The sequence below is a fragment of the Crinia signifera genome, unplaced genomic scaffold, assembly GCF_055691185.1.
Source record: "Crinia signifera unplaced genomic scaffold, ASM5569118v1 HAP2_SCAFFOLD_149, whole genome shotgun sequence".
Lineage (NCBI taxonomy): Eukaryota > Metazoa > Chordata > Amphibia > Anura > Myobatrachidae > Crinia > Crinia signifera.
In genome coordinates, this window is record NW_028142042.1 from 281,674 (window position 1) to 304,855 (window position 23,182).

General features: G+C 45.9%; 1 long non-coding RNA gene across 2 annotated transcripts; it reads right to left on the bottom strand.

The window, feature by feature from the left end:
- Positions 1 to 953: 953 nt before the first annotated feature.
- LOC146053288 (uncharacterized) lies at positions 954 to 21,520 on the bottom strand. 2 transcript variants are annotated; one of them, XR_014467726.1, is made up of 4 exons: positions 21,485 to 21,520; positions 11,142 to 11,176; positions 10,196 to 10,407; positions 954 to 1,142 (listed from the first exon to the last, which is right to left on the bottom strand). It is a non-coding gene; the product is annotated as an uncharacterized LOC146053288 (long non-coding RNA). The 2 variants fall into 2 exon arrangements; XR_014467727.1 differs by lacking the exon at positions 21,485 to 21,520 and adding an exon at positions 20,539 to 20,602.
- Between the last annotated feature and the right edge of the window lie 1,662 nt (positions 21,521 to 23,182).

Genomic DNA, 23,182 nt, shown 5'->3' on the forward strand with positions numbered 1-23,182 from the left:
TTCAGAGCATTTATATGGCTTCTCTCCTGTGTGACTCCTCTGATGTCGGACAAGAAGTGACTTCTGAGAAAAACATTTGCTGCATTCAGAACATTTATATGGCTTCTCTCCTGTGTGACTCCTCTGATGTAGGACAAGATGTGACTTTTGGGAAAAACATTTGCTGCATTCAGAACATTTATATGGCTTCTCTCCTGTGTGACTCCTCTGATGTAGGACAAGAACTGACTTCTGGGAAAAACATTTGCTGCATTCAGAACATTTATATGGCTTCTCTCCTGTGTGACTCCTCTGATGTAGGACAAGATGTGACTTTTGGGAAAAACATTTGTTGCATTCAGAACATGTATATGGCTTCTCTCCTGTGTGACTCCTCTGATGTAGGACAAGATGTGACTTTTGGGAAAAACATTTGTTGCATTCAGAACATTTATATGGTTTCTCTCCTGTGTGACTCCTCTGATGTTCGACAAGATCTGACTGCCGGGAAAAATATTTGCTGCATTCAGAACATTTATATGGCTTCTCTCCTGTGTGACTCCTCTGATGTCGGACAAGATGTGACTTATGGGAAAAACATTTGCTGCATTCAGAACATTTATATGGCCTCTCTCCTGTGTGACTCCTCTGATGTCGGACAAGATGTGACTTATGGGAAAAACATTTGCTGCATTCAGAACATGTATATGGCTTCTCTCCTGTGTGACTCCTCTGATGTAGGATAAGATGTGACTTTTGGGAAAAACATTTGCTGCATTCAGAACATTGATATGGCTTCTCTCCTGTGTGACTCCTCTGATGTGTCAGAAGCTGTGATTTATATGTAAAGCCTTTGTCACACTCAGAGCACACATGTGGATTCTCTCCTGTGTGACTCCTCTGATGTGTCAGAAGCTGTGATTTACATTTAAAGCCTTTGTCACACTCAGAGCACACATGTGGCTTCTCTCCTGTGAGACTCATCATGTATGAGGTGAGAACAAATTAGTTGCTAAATGTTTCTATCCAGAAAATAAAATTGTGTTTGTTCCTCCTCCTGAGGTGTAAGGAGATATGATGTATTTAGTTGGCTTGAGCAGAGAACAATTTCTTCTTCTCCTTTTTCAAAATCCTCTTAATTTGAATCCTGCTCCTTATATGTCCTGTAAGAAAGTTAATATGTAAAAGTATAATGGTTACCAGGATAACACTACTTTTATTGTATAAGACGTATATATAATGACACAATAGCAAATATCACAGACACTGACCATGATGTTACATTTGTGTACAGATGTGTCCACATACATCCAGCCTCCTTGTGCGTTAAACAGTCCTTCTAGTTGCTCCCTTCCATAGTGGGACTGTAGCACTGAGGGTGAAATTTAATAGGATGAGAGATTCAGAAAGTGAGAGATTTGGGTAAGAAATCACCAGTTTTTTAAAAGTGCCAATCCTTTATGCTGCAAAACCAGTTTGATTTTGCAGTGTACATGATTGCCGATTTAAAAAAAACTGGACATTTCTTACCAAATCTCTCACTTTCTGAATCTCTCATCCTATTAAATTTCACCCTGAGCGTCTTTTCCATAAATGCATCTTATTCGCAAAGTGATGTGACAAGGATGCACAAGCAGCTTCTGATAATTAAAATATGTGGAATCCCTGCATTGCATCTACAGAAGAAATGCTGGTACTCTTTACTTAGCACGGCGCCCACGATTGTGATCGCGGTCATCGGGGGTAAAAAATCGCGGGCATCGCGGCCATCGCATGCACTAAAAAAACGGGTGCGACGCGACCGACGTGATTTCCCATAGGAAACAATGTTAAAAGTCTCAATGGACGTGATTTTACTGTTCAATGCCTCAATGGACCCGATTTTTCCATAGGAAACAATGTTAAATGGGCCACAGAGCCCAAATACTCCCCCTGAAGTGTGAAATGGCCCCCACAATTGTTAACGCCACCCCACGATCAACGTGAACCCGAAGCGTGGCGAGCGCAGCGGTACGCGTCCTCCGACCTTTTCATACCCCCACTATCCACATCGGCGTGGAGTTGAGAACAGAATAGTGTGGCGAGCGCAGCGAGCAATCGAGCCCGAAGCGTGGCGAGCGCAGCGAGCCCCGTGAGGGGACGCGTATACCTGTGAAGCCCGCGAAGGGACGCGTTTACCTGTGAAGGTATCCCTGTCCCCTCGCCACGCTTCGGGCTCGGTGGCTCGCTGCGCTCGCCACACTATTCTGTTCTCAACTCCACGCCGACGTGGATAGTGGGGGTATGAAAAGGTCGGAGGACGCGTACCGCCGCCCCTCGCGGGCTCGCTGCGCTCGCCACGCTTCGGGTTCACGTTGATCGTGGGGTGGCGTTAACAATTGTGGGGGCCATTTCACACTTCAGGGGGAGTATTTGGGCTCTGTGGCCCATTTAACATTGTTTCCTATGGAAAAATCGGGTCCATTGAGGCATTGAACAGTAAAATCGCGTCCATTGAGACTTTTAACATTGTTCCCTATGGGAAATCGCGACCATCGCGTCGGTCGCGTCGCACCCGATTTTTAAGTGCATTCAATGCCCGCCGTGCTAAGTAAAGAGTACCGAAATGCTACTTTAGTGTTTTCCAGTTTTTCCTATACAGATACAGCAGTGGTCACACACAGTATATAGGAATGCCACATATTTTAATAAACAGAAGCTGCTTGTGTGTCCTATTCGCATCACTTTGTAAATAATAGGCATTTAACAAAAAAGTCACATTAAAAGACAATTGGCGCTACTGAGATAAAGTGCACTCTCATGTTAGGTGTAACCCGACTGGTCGCGAATGGGGGAGTAATATGTAAGATACTGTGATGGAGCGGTCACCTAGATACCCCTCTATACACACTAACCTGCGTCACAGAGTAGTATGTGAGATACTATGATGGAGCCGTCACCTAGATATCCCTTTATATACACTAACCTGCTGCACAGAGTAATATGTAAGATACTATGATGGAGCTGTCACCTAGATACCACTTTATATACACTAACCTGCTGCACAGAGTAATATGTAAGATACTATGATGGAGCGGTCACCTAGATACCCCTTTATATACACTAACCTGCTGCACAGAGTAATATGTAAGATACTATGATGGAGCTGTCACCTAGATACCCCTTTATATACACTATCCTGCTGCACAGAGTAATATGTAAGATACTATGATGGAGCCGTCACCTAGATACCCCTTTATATACACTAACCTGCTGCACAGAGTAATATGTAAGATACTATGATGGAGCTGTCACCTAGATACCCCTTTATATACACTAACCTGCTGCCCAGAGTAATATGTAAGATACTATGATGGAGCCGTCACCTAGATACCCCTTTATATACACTAACCTGCTGCACAGAGTAATATGTAAGATACTATGATGGAGCCGTCACCTAGATACCCCTTTATATACACTAACCTGCTGCACAGAGTAATATGTAAGATACTATGATGGAGCTGTCACCTAGATACCCCTTTATATACACTAACCTGCTGCACAGAGTCATATGTAAGATACTATGATGGAGCGGTCACTTAGATACCCCTTTATATACACTAACCTGCTGCACAGAGTAATATGTAAGATACTATGATGGAGCTGTCACCTAGATACCCCTTTATATACACTAACCTGCTGCACAGAGTAATATGTAAGATACTATGATGGAGCTGTCACCGAGATACCCCTTTATATACAATAACCTGCTGCACAGGGTAATATGTAAGATACTATGATGGCGCCGTCACCTAGATACCCCTTTATATACACTAACCTGCTGCACAGAGTAATATGTAAGATACTATGATGGAGCGGTCACCTAGATACCCCTTTATATACACTAACCTGCTGCACAGAGTAATATGTAAGATACTATGATGGAGCGGTCACCTAGATACCCCTCTATACACACTAACCTGCGTCACAGAGTAGTATGTGAGATACTATGATGGAGCCGTCACCTAGATACCCCTTTATATACACTAACCTGCTGCACAGAGTAATATGTAATATACTATGATGGAGCTGTCACCTAGATACCCCTTTATATACACTAACCTGCTGCACAGAGTAATATGTAAGATACTATGATGGAGCCGTCACCTAGATACCCCTTTATATACACTAACCTGCTGCACAGAGTAATATGTAAGATACTATGATGGATCTGTCACCTAGATACCCCTTTATATACACTAACCTGCTGCACAGAGTAATATGTAAGATACTATGATGGAGCTGTCACCTAGATACCCCTTTATATACACTAACCTGCTGCACAGAGTAACATGTAAGATACTATGATGGCGCTGTCACCTAGATACCCCTTTATATACACTAACCTGCTGCACAGAGTAACATGTAAGATACTATGATGGAGCTTTCACCTAGATACCACTTTATATACACTAACCTGCTGCACAGAGTAATATGTAAGATACTATGATGGATCTGTCACCTAGATACCCCTTTATATACACTAGCCTGATGCACAGAGTAATATGTAAGATACTATGATGGAGCTGTCACCTAGATACCCCTTTATATACACTAACCTGCTGCCCAGAGTAATATGTAAGATACTATGATGGAGCTGTCACCTAGATACCCCTTTATATACACTAACCTGCTGCACAGAGTAATATGTAAGATAGTATGATGGAGCGGTCACCTAGATACCCCTTTATATACACTAACCTGATGCACAGAGTAATATGTAAGATACTATGATGGCGCTGTCACCTAGATACCCCTTTATATACACTAACCTGCTGCACAGAGTAATATGTAAGATACTATGATGGAGCCGTCACCCAGATATCCCTTTATATACACTAACCTGCTGCCCAGAGTAATATGTAAGATACTATGATGGAGCTGTCACCTAGATACCCCTTTATATACACTAACCTGCTGCCCAGAGTAATATGTAAGATACTATGATGGAGCGGTCACCTAGATACCCCTTTATATACACTAACCTGCTGCACAGAGTAATATGTAAGATAGTATGATGGAGCGGTCACCTAGATACCCCTTTATATACACTAACCTAATGCACAGAGTAATATGTAAGATACTATGATGGCGCTGTCACCTAGATACCACCTTATATACACTAACCTGATGCAGAGAGTAATATGTAAGATACTATGATGGAGCCGTCACCTAGATACCCCTTTATATACACTAACCTGCTGCACAGAGTAATATGTAAGATACTATGATGTAGCTGTCACCTAGATACCCCTTTATATACACTAACCTGCTGCACAGTGTAATATGTAAGATACTATGATGGAGCTGTCACCTAGATACCCCTTTATATACACTAACCTGCTGCACAGAGTAATATGTAAGATACTATGATGGAGCTGTCACTTAGTTACCCCTTTATATACACTAACCTGCTGCCCAGAGTAATATGTAAGATACTATGATGGGGCTGTCACCTAGATACCCCTTTATATACACTAACCTGCTGCCCAGAGTAATATGTAAGATACTATGATGGAGCGGTCACCTAGATACCCCTTTATATACACTAACCTGCTGCACAGAGTAATATGTAAGATAGTATGATGGAGCGGTCACCTAGATACCCCTTTATATACACTAACCTAATGCACAGAGTAATATGTAAGATACTATGATGGCGCTGTCACCTAGATACCACCTTATATACACTAACCTGATGCAGAGAGTAATATGTAAGATACTATGATGGAGCCGTCACCTAGATACCCCTTTATATACACTAACCTGCTGCACAGAGTAATATGTAAGATACTATGATGTAGCTGTCACCTAGATACCCCTTTATATACACTAACCTGCTGCACAGTGTAATATGTAAGATACTATGATGGAGCTGTCACCTAGATACCCCTTTATATACACTAACCTGCTGCACAGAGTAATATGTAAGATACTATGATGGAGCTGTCACTTAGTTACCCCTTTATATACACTAACCTGCTGCCCAGAGTAATATGTAAGATACTATGATGGGGCTGTCACCTAGATACCCCTTTATATACACTAACCTGCTGCCCAGAGTAATATGTAAGATACTATGATGGAGCGGTCACCTAGATACCCCTTTATATACACTAACCTGCTGCACAGAGTAATATGTAAGATAGTATGATGGAGCGGTCACCTAGATACCCCTTTATATACACTAACCTAATGCACAGAGTAATATGTAAGATACTATGATGGCGCTGTCACCTAGATACCACCTTATATACACTAACCTGATGCAGAGAGTAATATGTAAGATACTATGATGGAGCCGTCACCTAGATACCCCTTTATATACACTAACCTGCTGCACAGAGTAATATGTAAGATACTATGATGTAGCTGTCACCTAGATACCCCTTTATATACACTAACCTGCTGCACAGTGTAATATGTAAGATACTATGATGGAGCTGTCACCTAGATACCCCTTTATATACACTAACCTGCTGCACAGAGTAATATGCAAGATACTATGATGGAGCTGTCACTTAGTTACCCCTTTATATACACTAACCTGCTGCCCAGAGTAATATGTAAGATACTATGATGGGGCTGTCACCTAGATACCCCTTTATATACACGAACCTGCTGCACAGAGTAATATGTAAGATACTATGATGGAGCTGTCACCTAGATACCCCTTTATATACACTAACCTGATGTACAGAGTAATATGTAAGATACTATGATGGAGATGTCACCTAGATACCCCTTTATATACACTAACCTGCTGCACAGAGTAATATGTAAGATACTATGATGGAGCTGTCACCTAGATACCCCTTTATATACACTAACCTGCTGCACAGAGTAATATGTAAGATACTATGATGGAGCTGTCACCTAGATACCCCTTTATATACACTAACCTGATGCGCACAGTAATATGTAGGATACTATGATTGAGCTGTCACCTAGATACCCCTTTATATACACTAACCTGCTACACAGAGTAATATGTAATATACTATGATGCAGCTGTCACCTAGATACCACTTTATATACACTAACCTGATGCACAGAGTAATATGTAAGATACTATGATGGAGCTGTCACCTAGATACCCCTTTATATACACTAACCTGCTGCACAGAGTAATATGTAAGATACTATGATGGAGATGTCACCTAGATACCCCTTTATATACACTAACCTGCTACACAGAGTAATATGTAAGATACTATGATGGAGCTGACACCGAGATACCCCATTATATACAATAACCTGCTGCACAGAGTAATATGTAAGATACTATGATGGTGCAGTCACCTAGATACCCCTTTATATACACTAACCTGCTGCACAGAGTAATATGTATGATACTATGATGGAGCTGTCACCTAGATACCCCTTTATATACACTAACCTGCTACACAGAGTAATATGTAAGATACTATGATGGAGCTGAGACCGAGATACCCCATTATATACAATAACCTGTTGCACAGAGTAATATGTAAGATACTATGATGGAGCTGTCACCTAGATACCCCTTTATATACACTAACCTGATGTACAGAGTAATATGTAAGATACTATGATGGAGATGTCACCTAGATACCCCTTTATATACACTAACCTGCTGCACAGAGTAATATGTATGATACTATGATGGAGCTGTCACCTAGATACCCCTTTATATACACTAACCTGCTGCACAGAGTAATATGTAAGATACTATGTTGGAGCTGTCACCTAGTTATCCCTTTATATACACTAACCTGCTGCACATAGTAATATGTAAGATACTATGATGGTGAAGTCACCTAGATACCCCTTTATATACACTAACCTGCTGCACAGAGTAATATGTAAGATACTATGATGGAGCCGTCACCCAGATATCCCTTTATATACACTAACCTGCTGCCCAGAGTAATATGTAAGATACTATGATGGAGCTGTCACCTAGATACCCCTTTATATACACTAACCTGCTGCCCAGAGTAATATGTAAGATACTATGATGGAGCGGTCACCTAGATACCCCTTTATATACACTAACCTGCTGCACAGAGTAATATGTAAGATAGTATGATGGAGCGGTCACCTAGATACCCCTTTATATACACTAACCTGATGCACAGAGTAATATGTAAGATACTATGATGGCGCTGTCACCTAGATACCACCTTATATACACTAACCTGATGCAGAGAGTAATATGTAAGATACTATGATGGAGCCGTCACCTAGATACCCCTTTATATACACTAACCTGCTGCACAGAGTAATATGTAAGATACTATGATGTAGCTGTCACCTAGATACCCCTTTATATACACTAACCTGCTGCACAGTGTAATATGTAAGATACTATGATGGAGCTGTCACCTAGATACCCCTTTAAATACACTAACCTGCTGCACAGAGTAATATGTAAGATACTATGATGGAGCTGTCACTTAGATACCCCTTTATATACACTAACCTGCTGCCCAGAGTAATATGTAAGATACTATGATGGGGCTGTCACCTAGATACCCCTTTATATACACGAACCTGCTGCACAGAGTAATATGTAAGATACTATGATGGAGCTGTCACCTAGATACCCCTTTATATACACTAACCTGATGTACAGAGTAATATGTAAGATACTATGATGGAGATGTCACCTAGATACCCCTTTATATACACTAACCTGCTGCACAGAGTAATATGTAAGATACTATGATGGAGCTGTCACCTAGATACCCCTTTATATACACTAACCTGCTGCACAGAGTAATATGTAAGATACTATGATGGAGCTGTCACCTAGATACCCCTTTATATACACTAACCTGATGCGCAGAGTAATATGTAGGATACTATGATGGAGCTGTCACCTAGATACCCCTTTATATACACTAACCTGCTACACAGAGTAATATGTAATATACTATGATGCAGCTGTCACCTAGATACCACTTTATATACACTAACCTGATGCACAGAGTAATATGTAAGATACTATGATGGAGCTGTCACCTAGATACCCCTTTATATACACTAACCTGCTGCACAGAGTAATATGTAAGATACTATGATGGAGATGTCACCTAGATACCCCTTTATATACACTAACCTGCTACACAGAGTAATATGTAAGATACTATGATGGAGCTGAGACCGAGATACCCCATTATATACAATAACCTGTTGCACAGAGTAATATGTAAGATACTATGATGGAGCTGTCACCTAGATACCCCTTTATATACACTAACCTGATGTACAGAGTAATATGTAAGATACTATGAGGGAGATGTCACCTAGATACCCCTTTATATACACTAACCTGCTGCACAGAGTAATATGTAAGATACTATGATGGAGCAGTCACCTAGATACCCCTTTATATACACTAACCTGATGCACAGAGTAATATGTAAGATACTATGATGGAGCCGTCACCTAGATACCCCTTTATATACACTAACCTGCTGCACAGAGTAATATGTAGGATACTATGATGGAGCCGTCACCTAGATACCCCTTTATATACACTAACCTGCTGCACAGAGTAATATGTAAGATACTATGATGGTGCCATCACCTAGATACCCCTTTATATACACTAACCTGCTGCACATAGTAATATGTAAGATACTATGATGTAACTGTCACCTAGATACCCCTTTATATACACTAACCTGCTGCACAGAGTAATATGTAAGATACTATGATGGAGCTTTTGTGGTATTCCCCAAATATGCTAGTTGCATTCACAGTATGTATATAGGAAGTATGTTGCCTGCTTAGTGCTGGACTATGTAATTAGCATGTCCCCATAGACTCGCAGCACCTTACATCTGCCCTGCTGATGGATGGGGTTTGATAGGTGGAAGAGTGGGGAACAATAAAGTTTAATGGAGCGTGGACAGGCTGACTCAGAGTGGTGTGCACGGGGATGGATATAAAAGGGACAGCCGTTGGAGCTGTGTCGCAGTGCCCCCGGAAAGTTTAGAAACCGGCAGAGCTGCGGAGGAAATCCCTGAGGGAAATAGTGACAAGCAGAGTAACGCAGCATAGACGCGGAGAGACCTCCGGCGGTAACTGGAGTGAAGATCCCGGCGGGGAGTTCCCTGAGAGAGAGATTGAAAGCAGAGCTGCGCAGCAGGCAAGGCAGAAGCAGTGCTGTGAGCAGCAGCGTATTTACCGGAGGCTCCGTGGAGTGGACTGCAGCTCCGGTGAGAGATCCGGTATTCAGCATCGGGTCTCTGGTCCAGCCAGACGAGGAAGTGGGCGGTGTAAGAGTTACGCATCAGCTGGAAGGCGGGATCAAGTAGAAGGCCGGCCCAGAGTTAAGTGACAGCTCTCTGGCATCAGTGAAGGCTGGGACCAAGTTTCTGAGGCAGATATCAGGCAGTCCTGAGGCGGAGACCAGACAGAGGGGCGGTGAGTAGTGATCTATCCCTAAGCATGGTCCAAGTCAGTCCCCTGACAGCCTGCCCTCCAGTTATAGCACTCAGTCAAGTTCAGTCAGAGTGATAAACACTATTACAGACCTTTTATCTACAGTAGAGGCAGTCAGGAAATCATAGTGGTTTCATGGACAGTGCTTAAAGTCAGATAGTACTTGACTCACCTCCAGTCTCAGGAAAAATATATAAGTAGCCTAGGAACATTGCCACCGTACTGGAGTGTATAGAGACTCATCAGGCAGCATCTGTACAAGGGCTAAACCCGACTCAGGTCAGGGGACTCCCCTAATATCAACCACCGTATCAAGGCAGTACAGGCGTTAACTAGTACAGTAATCCAATTACCCTACTGGGGGAAAGAGGCGGGCTAAACCCGACTAAAGGTCAGGGGACGCCCACAGAAGATTCAGCCATCGCTACAGGATAATACAGTACAGTCAGAAGAAGTAGCTCCCTAGAGTCGTAGCCTATCAGCATATACCCACAAGGATTAATGATACCCATCTAAAGAGTCTGTGCACAGTGAAGGTTAAAGGAACTCATTAAAAAGGATTATATATGGACAGTGTTAGATTTAATTGAATGCATAGTATTGCGGATGGAATCTGCAGAGTATTAGTAGTGTTAAGAATATTTTAGCCGTAATTGTTTAGAATAGAATTGTTCTTAAGTTATACTTACCGAAAGTAGTAGTAGACACTGAGATACCGAAGGACCTGCAGAAAGAAGGGATCATTAGGAAGATAGTCATACAAACCCTTAATTACACCATTATTGCGCAATAATATTGCACATTATTGCGCAATAATAATGACGAATGTAATTTGGATGATTAAGGAAATTACAGTGAAATTGTATCTGTATTAACCCGTTGCTACCCTAGGGTTACCTGAGTCAACTAAGGTAGGATTGTCTTATTGATATATAGACTAATCATCAGGAGGGTCCCATCCGTGCGGTTGGAGGCATGTTCCGGTATAATAAAACTTGATTTATATGTTGGTGGTACACTATTAGGCATCTGTTATACCTATTATACCGTTATTGTTATTACATTGGCAGGTTTGCCTGAGCAAAAATATTGTAATAAAGAAACTGTTAAACTATCACTACGTGTTGTATTTATAAAGAAGAAAAGAATCTACGTCACCTAGCCTGGGAAGATACTTACCTGAAAGGAGGGTGACATTTGGCGTCATTCGAACAGGATCAGGACAAAGTTATAACATGTCTGCGGACGAACAAGATGAAGTGCTGGGAGACCAGGGAAGTGGTGTGTCATCTAGTGCACAAACGGAGCCTATGGAGACGGGTACGAATCCCATCACTTTGCCCTATTACTTCGGAGGGTACTTGTGAGTTATCTGGGCGCCCGATTTCTAAATCGGGTCGGATCGGGCACATCGCATCGCATCGCATGCGACCATCGGATGCGATGCGATGCGATGCGATGACCCGATTTTTCCATAGGAATCAATGTTAAAATGGACTGAGTCCATTTTAACATGGAATTCAATGGGAAAAAGGGGTCCTTTTCATACCCCTACTATCCAAGTGGGCATGGAGTTGGATATAAACCTGTGGCGAGCGTAGCGAGCCACCGAGCCCGAAGCGTGGCGAGCGTAGCGAGCCCCGCGAGGGGACACGGAATACCGTCCCCTCGCGGGGCTCGCTACGCTCGCCACGCTTCGGGCTCGGTGGCTCGCTACGCTCGCCACAGGTTTATATCCAACTCCATGCCCACTTGGATAGTAGGGGTATGAAAAGGACCCCTTTTTCCATAGGAATCATTTTAACATTGATTCCTATGGAAAAATCGGGTCATCGCATCCGATGGTCGCATGCGATGCGATGCGATATCGCATCGCATCGCATCTGATTGTATGTTACACTTCTGTCCCGGACCCGCCGGGACAGACAGTGTAGACGAGTGCCGGGGGAGACGTTAGCGGCGTCGCGCAGCAACGCCCCTGGCTTCCGTCCCCACGGCATCGTCAGCAGGCATCGGGGCGTTGCCGGGCAACGTCCCCGAGCGTCTCCGTCGGCGTGCCGGCGTGCTGAGGTCATGCGCCCGGCAGTGCGGCGCACGTCAGCGTCAGCGGGGATTTTGAATAAAGAGCCGGCGTCTGCCCAGGACAGACGCCGGTTATAGCTTTTGCACCTCAGGGTCTCAAGTGTTCCTGGTTCCCGCTTACTCACTGCTCCTGGTTCCTGTGCCCAGTCGTCCTGTGTCCTGTCGTTCATTCCCAGCCGTGTCCTCCGTTCTGTCTCCTGTCCTCCTGGTGTTCGTGCGTTGTCCAGCTGTCTGTACCCTGGTTCCCGCTGCCGTTGTCTCCTCGGAGCACAGATAAGTGGGGTTTATCCCCAGACTGCCCTTACTCGTATCTGGATTCTTATGAAACACCTCTGTGTATTGTTACACCTGTTTGGTATAGGTTTGTGTTACATCTCTACGTATTGTTACGTTTACCCAGTTTGCTACTGAGCAAGGGTGACCTCGCCTTCTTGGGGTAGTTAGTCATCCCCTTGTTCATCCTTGACATTGGTGGCAGCGTTGTCAACCCTCAAGACCTGGTGGCATCGGGGGCGGAGCCTGACTAACGGGCTCTGTCGAACGCGGCTATTATAGGCGAAGCCTAGCACTAGCACGCAGCCATCAATCCCATTCGATGACAACGGAGTTAGGGTTGGCGAGGACTCCCGCATATCATAACATTATAACCGGCCAGACCATACTCTGAGACTGTTGTTGCCCCTACAGCTCAGAGGTTCGGTAGTCGTGGGGAAACCCAATCATGGATCCGTCACAGCAGGCTGCTGCCCATTCTCTTGCAGGACAGATGCACACACTGATGCAGAAATTGCAAGAGCTCACCCTACGGGTAAACTCACACGAGCAACGGTCTCAGTCTAGCTCCTCCTCCGGTGGGAGTCTGGAGCCCAGGTTAAATCTCCCTGACCGTTTTTCTGGTGACCGGTCTTTGTTTTTTAATTTTAAACAGTCATGCAGGCTTTATTTCAAATTGCGCCCAGGATCTTCTGGTTCTGAGGCTCAACGGGTTGGAATGGTTATATCACTCCTGCAGGGAGATCCTCAGTCTTGGGCCTTCGGCCTTCCAGATGGTGCTGAGGCTCTCTCTTCAGTGGATGCATTCTTCTCAGCAATGGGGTTATTATATGATGACCCGGACCGGGCGGCCTCGGCCGAGTCAAATCTTAGGGCCCTGCGTCAGGGGCAGGACACAGCTGAGGCATACTGTACTAAGTTCAGACGTTGGGCTATTGATTCTGGCTGGAACGACCCAGCGCTTCGTAGTCAGTTTCGGATTGGGTTATCCGAATCCCTTAAGGATGCATTAGTACAGTACCCCACTCCCAAAGACATTGATGGGATCATGCAGTTAGCCATTAAGGTGGATAGGAGATTTCGGGAGCGGCAGAGAGAGAGACGGTCTGGAGTGTTGCCTTCCTCATCTGTAGACGAGTCTACCGAGGTACCCGGAGACGAGCCTATGCAGTTGGGGGCCACTCGACTATCTTCATCCGAAAAAAAACGCCGACGTCTCAAGGGCCTCTGTTTGTATTGTGGGGGTCCCGGTCATCTTGCTGTTGCTTGTCCGCTGAAGGCGGGAAAAGACAGGGCCTAAGTGATACTTGGGGGGTTCACTTGGGCCTGTCGAGCTTTTCTCCCTCAGATTCTGTATTAATTCAGGTATCAGTCTCTGTTACCGACCGTTCTTGGAACGGATCTGCCTTTGTGGATTGTGGGGCGGCCGGTAACTTTATAGATGAAGGCCTGGTGCAACAATTGGGCCTTATGCCCATACCCTTGGAAAATCCCGTTTCTGTTTGTGGGTTGGATGGCCGTCCACTGTCTAAAGGCGGTATATCTTTTAGGACTCCCCCCCTTCGGCTGTCGGTGGGGGCTCTTCACTCCGAAGATATCACCTTTCTTATTTTTCACTGTCCTCTCACTCCTATAGTCCTGGGGCTGCCCTGGTTGAAAAAACACAACCCTGAATTTAATTGGGAAACTGGTGAGATCACTCGGTGGGGAGGGTCCTGTTCGGATGTTTGTCTCACTCTCCCTCTCCGTGTGATGCACCCCGATTTTCAAGCTCTCCCTTCTCAGTACCGTGATTTTTCAGATGTTTTTTCTAAAAAGGAAGCCAACACCTTGCCTCCTCATCACCCCTTTGATTGTGCCATTGATTTAGTGTCTAATGCCAGACTTCCTAAGGGTCGTTTATATGCGTTATCCGCACCTGAGTCCCAAGCCGTGGACCTCTACATTAAAGAAAGCCTTGAAAAGGGGTTCATTCGGCCCTCTAAATCACCGGTGGGGGCGGGGTTTTTCTTTGTTGAGAAGAAAGATGGGTCTTTACGGCCCTGTATTGATTACAGAGCCCTTAACAAAATTACGGTAAAAAATTCCTACCCATTACCCCTCATCTCCGTATTATTTGACCAGATTCGGGAGGCAGTGATTTTTTCCAAAATAGATCTCAGAAGGGGCCACTGGATCTAAAGATTCATCCATGTGCTTACTTCTCCCGCAAATTCTCTCCAGCCGAGAGAAATTATGATGTAGGCAATCGTGAGTTGTTGGCCATCAAATGGGCATTTGAGGAGTGGCGTCACTGGCTTGAGGGAGCTCAGCATACCATCACCGTGATCACCGATCACAAGAATCTCTCTTATATTGAGTCCGCCAAACGCCTCAACCCACGACAGGCTCGGTGGGCACTATTCTTCACCAGATTCCGGTTTATTATCACCTTTAGGCCGGGATCTAAGAACGTGAAGGCGGATGCCCTCTCCCGCAGTTTTCAGACTGTCCAGGGGTCTGAGGTGAAAGCATCCCCCATTGTCCCTTGCTCAGTAATCATGGCGGGCCTGACCCAAGATTTAGCCACCTTAGTCATTGCTGCCCAAGCGTCGGCTCCTCAACAGACCCCACAGGACCGTTTATTTATTCCCCAGAAATTACGGCAGGCGGTTCTCAGGGACTTTCACTCGGCAAAAAGTTCCGGGCATCCAGGTATTGCCAAAACTTTTGAACAGTTAGCCAGGACTGTTTGGTGGCCCTCTATGAGGCAAGATGTCGACAAATTTGTGGCCTCATGTCTGGTCTGTGCGCGACACAAATCGTCTCGACAGTCTCCTATTGGGCCGCTGTTCCCCCTGTCCATTCCCAAGAAACCATGGTCCCATATTTCTATGGACTTTATAGTTGACCTGCCTCCGTCTAGCAAGTTCACCACCATCTGGGTTTCTGTGGATAGATTTTCCAAAATGGCTCACTTTACTCCATTACATGGGCTTCCTACTGCAAAAATCCTAGCAAATTTATTCATCACCAACATCTTTAGGCTTCACGGACTCCCGGTCGATATTGTCTCGGATAGAGGTTCCCAGTTCGTGGCCAGGTTTTGGAGACAGTTTTGTGCTGCCTTAGGGATTCAGGTCAGTCTCTCCTCTGGCTATCACCCACAGTCGAATGGACAGACAGAGAGGGTCAACCAGGCTTTGGAACAATACCTCCGCTGTTTCGTTTCAAAGTGCCAGGACAATTGGGCTGAGCTTATTCCATTAGCAGAGTTCGCATACAATAACTCTTATCATTCAGCCATCAAGAGCTCTCCTTTTTTCTGCAACTCAGGTTTGCACCCCAAATGTAGTTCATTCATGCCCCCGGTTGATCCGTCAAGATCCTCTTCCACTGTCTCGTTTTTTAGGAAAGCCTGGAAGAATGTACACATAGCCCTTAGACAATCCTCAGCCCGGTCTAAGATTTTCTTTGATAGGCACAGAAGACCGTGTCTCTTTAAAGTGGGTCAGAGAGTATGGTTATCCACACGCCATATTAGACTTCGACAGCAATGTCCCAAGTTGGGTCCCAGGTTTATCGGTCCATTTCCGATTATCGGACAAATTAACCCTGTGGCATTCAGACTTCAGCTTCCCAGGTCTCTGCGCATCAATAATGTCTTTCATTGTTCCCTGCTCAAACCTGTCATCGGAACCCTTCCATCCAGCTCTACACGTACTCAAAGACCTGTCTTGGTTCAAGGGCATAAGGAGTATGTGGTGAAACATATCTTGGATTCCAAGGTAGTCAGGGGTCAGCTCAAGTTTCTTGTCCACTGGAAGGGGTTTGGAGATGAGGAAAGATCTTGGGTCCCAGAAAAGTTTTTGCATGCGCCCCGGCTAAGAGCGGAGTTTTTTAGAAAATTTCCCTGGAAACCGGGTTCTAAGGGTTCGGTGACCCCTCCTCAAGGGGGGGGGTACTGTTACACTTCTGTCCCGGACCCGCCGGGACAGACAGTGTAGACGAGTGCCGGGGGAGACGTTAGCGGCGTCGCGCAGCAACGCCCCTGGCTTCCGTCCCCACGGCATCGTCAGCAGGCATCGGGGCGTTGCCGGGCAACGTCCCCGAGCGTCTCCGTCGGCGTGCCGGCGCGCTGAGGTCATGCGCCCGGCAGTGCGGCGCACGTCAGCGTCAGCGGGGATTTTGAATAAAGAGCCGGCGTCTGCCCAGGACAGACGCCGGTTATAGGTTTTGCACCTCAGGGTCTCAAGTGTTCCTGGTTCCCGCTTACTCACTGCTCCTGGTTCCTGTGCCCAGTCGTCCTGTGTCCTGTCGTTCATTCCCAGCCGTGTCCTCCGTTCTGTCTCCTGTCCTCCTGGTGTTCGTGCGTTGTCCAGCTGTCTGTACCCTGGTTCCCGCTGCCGTTGTCTCCTCGGAGCACAGATAAGTGGGGTTTATCCCCAGACTGCCCTTACTCGTATCTGGATTCTTATGAAACACCTCTGTGTATTGTTACACCTGTTTGGTATAGGTTTGTGTTACATCTCTACGTATTGTTACGTTTACCCAGTTTGCTACTGAGCAAGGGTGACCTCGCCTTCTTGGGGTAGTTAGTCATCCCCTTGTTCATCCTTGACATTGGTGGCAGCGTTGTCAACCCTCAAGACCTGGTGGCATCGGGGGCGGAGCCTGACTAACGGGCTCTGTCGAACGCGGCTATTATAGGCGAAGCCTAGCACTAGCACGCAGCCATCAATCCCATTCGATGACAACGGAGTTAGGGTTGGCGAGGACTCCCGCATATCATAACATTGTATGCCTTAACTTAAGGCATACAATCAAAAAATCGGGCGCCCAGATAACTCACAAGTACCCTTCGGAGCACCATGGCTCCCCATGTATTCGGGGGAAGAAGCAGACGGAGATGGAAGCGTGTTCAAGGCATTCAGAAAAAGGATCAGGTCCATGTTTAAATTGTATAAGCCAGGAAGTGAACAGCAAATAGAATTCCTGCTGGGTCAACTCAAAGGAGCAGCTGCCAGGGAGGTGGCATCTTGGCCCTCAAAACAGAAGCGGACGGCAGAACAGATTTTTCAAAAATTGGCCACGACCTTTGATACAAGTACGCTGCCAGAGCGCAAAAGTCGCTTCTATAGCCGGAAACAAAAGGCAGGAGAAACGCTCAGAGACTTTGCGTTGGGACTGCAGGAGGCGTTACATGACATCAACGGAGAAGGCCACGTGGAGGGAAGAAAGGAAGACGATGATACGTTAATCACCCAGTTTATTGAAGGAGCTTACCATGAGGGGATAAAAACCCAATTGAAAATGTTAAAATTACAAAATGGGCCCAAAACGTTTGCAGAATTTAAAGAAACAGCTATTAAAGTGATGGGAAATAAAAAGCCAAAGGAAGTGACCTTCTCGGAATCCATCGGGTATCCGGAAGTGAACAGCGGTGAGTGGGATGGAGCTGTAGCCGGAGAAGATATCAAGATGCGGCCGGCAATCGCACAGGGTGTGCAAAATCCCGCAGCTGATCTAACCTATACATTAAAGGGGCAGGTTGAGGATCTGGCTGTCAGTGTGAACCAGATTAAGCGTGATTTACAGAAGCTTGCTCAGAGAAGCGTATCACCCCCCAGTGAAGGTGGCTGGCGAGCAAACAATAGACAAGAGCGAATTCAATGGAGAACAACCCCAACAGGGGGAGGACGTCGTTCTACTGATCGTTTTGATCCCCAAGGTCGACCTATCTGTAGAAGGTGTGGACAAAGCGGTCACGTGGAAAGAGGGTGTCGCAGTGAGGAGGCGTTAAACACACAACCCCCGAGGATGGAGACCGATCCTCGGGGGCATTCATAGCTCAAGGTCCCTCGTCTGAAGAGTGGAGTTCTCAATACATTGGACATTGCCCCATTGTGCCCATCACTATCGGTGGAAAAGAAGTGTTAGTTCTACTTGACACGGGATCTCCTGTCACCACTATACAACGAGGATTCTTTGTACAGCATTGGGGAACCACAGAGGCTTTGCCTACGCCACCAGCATGGCTGAGACTTTTGGCCAGCAATGGTCAAGACATTTCATGCATCGGTTACTGTGAAATGACCATGCAAGTTAGAGGAGCTGTTATGCCCAATCAGGGATGTTTGATCACCGATGTGAATGACCCGTTAGTTCCTGCAATCATCGTGGGCATGAATGTCCTAAGAAATTGCCCTGCCGAACTAACCTCGATACTGACCCAAAAATCGTACAGCCAACCCCAGACTCTGAACCAAATTATGCAGCACTCTATTTATGGCCGGCGAACTCCGGCAGGGAAGAGAGTGCTGGCTACTCAAGTGCAAGGAACTGTTACGTGGTTTAATGTCCGTAAGAAGTATGGTTTCATTAACCGGAACGACACTAAAATTGATGTCTTCGTTCATCAGACCGGTATAGCCAGAAACAACCCCCGGAAGTTGCTGCGTAGTGTCGGAGACGGCGAGGTGGTGGAGTTTGATGTGGTCGAAGGAGAGAAGGGTACTGAGGCAGCCAACGTGACTGGCCCTGGCGGTCTACCAGTTAAAGGAAGCCGGTTTGCTCCCAACAGACGCCGGGTCCGCAGACGGTCCTACTCACCAAAAGTAGAGGTTGCTGCAGAAGCTAGAGGAGAAGGAGTCAGTATGTACCAAGCGAGTGAAGAGGAGAGAGTGGAGGAAATGTTCCCTCAGCGGAGATCTGTTCCGTGCAACAGTTCCGTGCAACAGTCCACCGTCCTTCTTCCGAAGACGATCTTCTGGTAGGAAAAATAGAGCCACGCATCAGAAACTTAACGCCCCCCCCCCCCCCCCCCGAGAGAACCGAAGTTATACCGCTTGACGGGGTAAAAGAACCTGAGCATCGGCTTGAATTGGCCGAGAATGTAGTGAAAGAAAGGACGGCCTATCCCCGACCAGGGCTAAGTTATGGTCAAGACACTAATACTGCCTCATTCCAAGTGGGAGACCGAGATGGGAGGATAGATGATCAACGGAGTAATGAGTTAGCTCCCTCCTGGGGATCTGAAACAGGTGTCATTGTCCATCTTCCAGCTACCGACACTGAGGTGCATGAGATAAGAAGAGATGCATATGACCACCAAGTTCTCAGCATGGTAGTTAGTACCTATGTTCTGTGTATTTAGTTATTGATGTTTATACCTTATGAAAGTTAAAGATGGTTCTAACAATGCATGAGGACATGCAATTATTTAGAGGGGAAGAATGTGGTATTCCCCAAATATGCTAGTTGCATTCACAGTATGTATATAGGAAGTATGTTGCCTGCTTAGTGCTGGACTATGTAATTAGCATGTGCCCATAGACTCGCAGCACCTTACATCTGCCCTGCTGATGGATGGGGTTTGATAGGTGGAAGAGTGGGGAACAATAAAGTTTAATGGAGCGTGGACAGGCTGACTCAGAGCGGTGTGCACGGGGATGGATATAAAAGGGACAGCCGTTGGAGCTGTGTCGCAGTGCCCCCGGAAAGTTTAGAAACCGGCAGAGCTGCGGAGGAAATCCCTGAGGGAAATAGTGACAAGCAGAGTAACGCAGCATAGACGCGGAGAGCGGTGCTGTGTCAGTAGTAGGACTTATCAGTGTCACCAGCTTCCTCACGGAGACCTCCGGTGGTGACTGGAGTGAAGATCCCGGCGGGGAGTTCCCTGAGAGAGAGATTGAAAGCAGAGCTGCGCAGCAGGCAAGGCAGAAGCAGTGCTGTGAGCAGCAGCGTATTTACCGGAGGCTCCGTGGAGTGGACTGCAGCTCCGTTGAGAGATCCGGTATTCAGCATCGGGTCTCTGGTCCAGCCAGACGAGGAAGTGGGCGGCGTAAGAGTTACGCATCAGCTGGAAGGCGGGATCAAGTAAAAGGCCGGCCCAGAGTTAAGTGACAGCTCTCTGGCATCAGTGAAGGCTGGGACCAAGTTTCTGAGGCAGATATCAGGCAGTCCTGAGGCGGAGACCAGACAGAGGGGCGGTGAGTAGTGATCTATCCCTAAGCATGGTCCAAGTCAGTCCCCTGACAGCCTGCCCTCCAGTTATAGCACTCAGTCAAGTTCAGTCAGAGTGATAAACACTATTACAGACCTTTTATCTACAGTAGAGGCAGTCAGGAAATCATAGTGGTTTCATGGACAGTGCTTAAAGTCAGATAGTACTTGACTCACCTCCAGTCTCAGGAAAAATATATAAGTAGCCTAGGAACATTGCCACCGTACTGGAGTGTATAGAGACTCATCAGGCAGCATCTGTACAAGGGCTAAACCCGACTCAGGTCAGGGGACTCCCCTAATATCAACCACCGTATCAAGGCAGTACAGGCGTTAACTAGTACAGTAATCCAATTACCCTACTGGGGGAAAGAGGCGGGCTAAACCCGACTAAAGGTCAGGGGACGCCCACAGAAGATTCAGTCATCGCTACAGGATAATACAGTACAGTCAGAAGAAGTAGCTCCCTAGAGTCGTAGCCTATCAGCATATACCCACAAGGATTAATGATACCCATCTAAAGAGTCTGTGCACAGTGAAGGTTAAAGGAACTCATTAAAAAGGATTATATATGGACAGTGTTAGATTTAATTGAATGCATAGTATTGCGGATGGAATCTGCAGAGTATTAGTAGTGTTAAGAATATTTTAGCCGTAATTGTTTAGAATAGAATTGTTCTTAAGTTATACTTACCGAAAGTAGTAGTAGACACTGAGATACCGAAGGACCTGCAGAAAGAAGGGATCATTAGGAAGATAGTCATACAAACCCTTAATTACACCATTATTGCGCAATAATACTCACCTGAATGACGAATGTAATTTGGATGATTAAGGAAATTACAGTGAAATTGTATCTGTATTAACCCGTTGCTACCCTAGGGTTACCTGAGTCAACTAAGGTAGGATTGTCTTATTGATATATAGAGGAATCATCAGGAGGGTCCCATCCGCGCGGTTGGAGGCATGTTCCGGTATAATAAAACTTGAGTTATATGTTGGTGGTACACTATTAGGCATCTGTTATACCTATTATACCGTTATTGTTATTACATTGGCAGGTTTGCCTGAGCAAAAATATTGTAATAAAGAAACTGTTAAACTATCACTACGTGTAGTATTTATAAAGAAGAAAAGAATCTACGTCACCTAGCCTGGGAAGATACTTACCTGAAAGGAGGGTGACATTTGGCGTCATTCGAACAGGATCAGGACAAAGTTATAACATGTCTGCGGACGAACAAGATGAAGTGCTGGGAGACCAGGGAAGTGGTGTGTCATCTAGTGCACAAACGGAGCCTATGGAGACGGGTACGAATCCCATCACTTTGCCCTATTACTTCGGAGCACCATGGCTCCCCATGTATTCGGGGGAAGAAGCAGACGGAGATGGAAGCGTGTTCAAGGCATTCAGAAAAAGGATCAGGTCCATGTTTAAATTGTATAAGCCAGGAAGTGAACAGCAAATAGAAATCCTGCTGGGTCAACTCAAAGGAGCAGCTGCCAGGGAGGTGGCATCTTGGCCCTCAAAACAGAAGCGGACGGCAGAACAGATTTTTCAAAAATTGGCCACGACCTTTGATACAAGTACGCTGCCAGAGCGCAAAAGTCGCTTCTATAGCCGGAAACAAAAGGCAGGAGAAACGCTCAGAGACTTTGCGTTGGGACTGCAGGAGGCGTTACGTGACATCAACGGAGAAGGCCACGTGGAGGGAAGAAAGGAAGACGATGATACGTTAATCACCCAGTTTATTGAAGGAGCTTACCATGAGGGGATAAAAATCCAATTGAAAATGTTAAAATTACAAAATGGGCCCAAAACGTTTGCAGAATTTAAAGAAACAGCTATTAAAGTGATGGGAACTAAAAAGCCAAAGGAAGTGACCTTCTCGGAATCCATCGGGTATCCGGAAGTGAACAGCGGTGAGTGGGATGGAGCTGTAGCCGGAGAAGATATCAAGATGCGGCCGGCAATCGCACAGGGTGTGCAAAATCCCGCAGCTGATCTAACCTATACATTAAAGGGGCAGGTTGAGGATCTGGCTGTCAGTGTGAACCAGATTAAGCGTGATTTACAGAAGCTTGCTCAGAGAAGCGTATCACCCCCCAGTGAAGGTGGCTGGCGAGCAAACAATAGACAAGAGCGAAGTGAATGGAGAACAACCCCAACAGGGGGAGGACGTCGTTCTACTGATCGTTTTGATCCCCAAGGTCGACCTATCTGTAGAAGGTGTGGACAAAGCGGTCACGTGGAAAGAGGGTGTCGCAGTGAGGAGGCGTTAAACACACAACCCCCGAGGATGGAGACCGATCCTCGGGGGCATTCATAGCTCAAGGTCCCTCGTCTGAAGAGTGGAGTTCTCAATATATTGGACATTGCCCCATTGTGCCC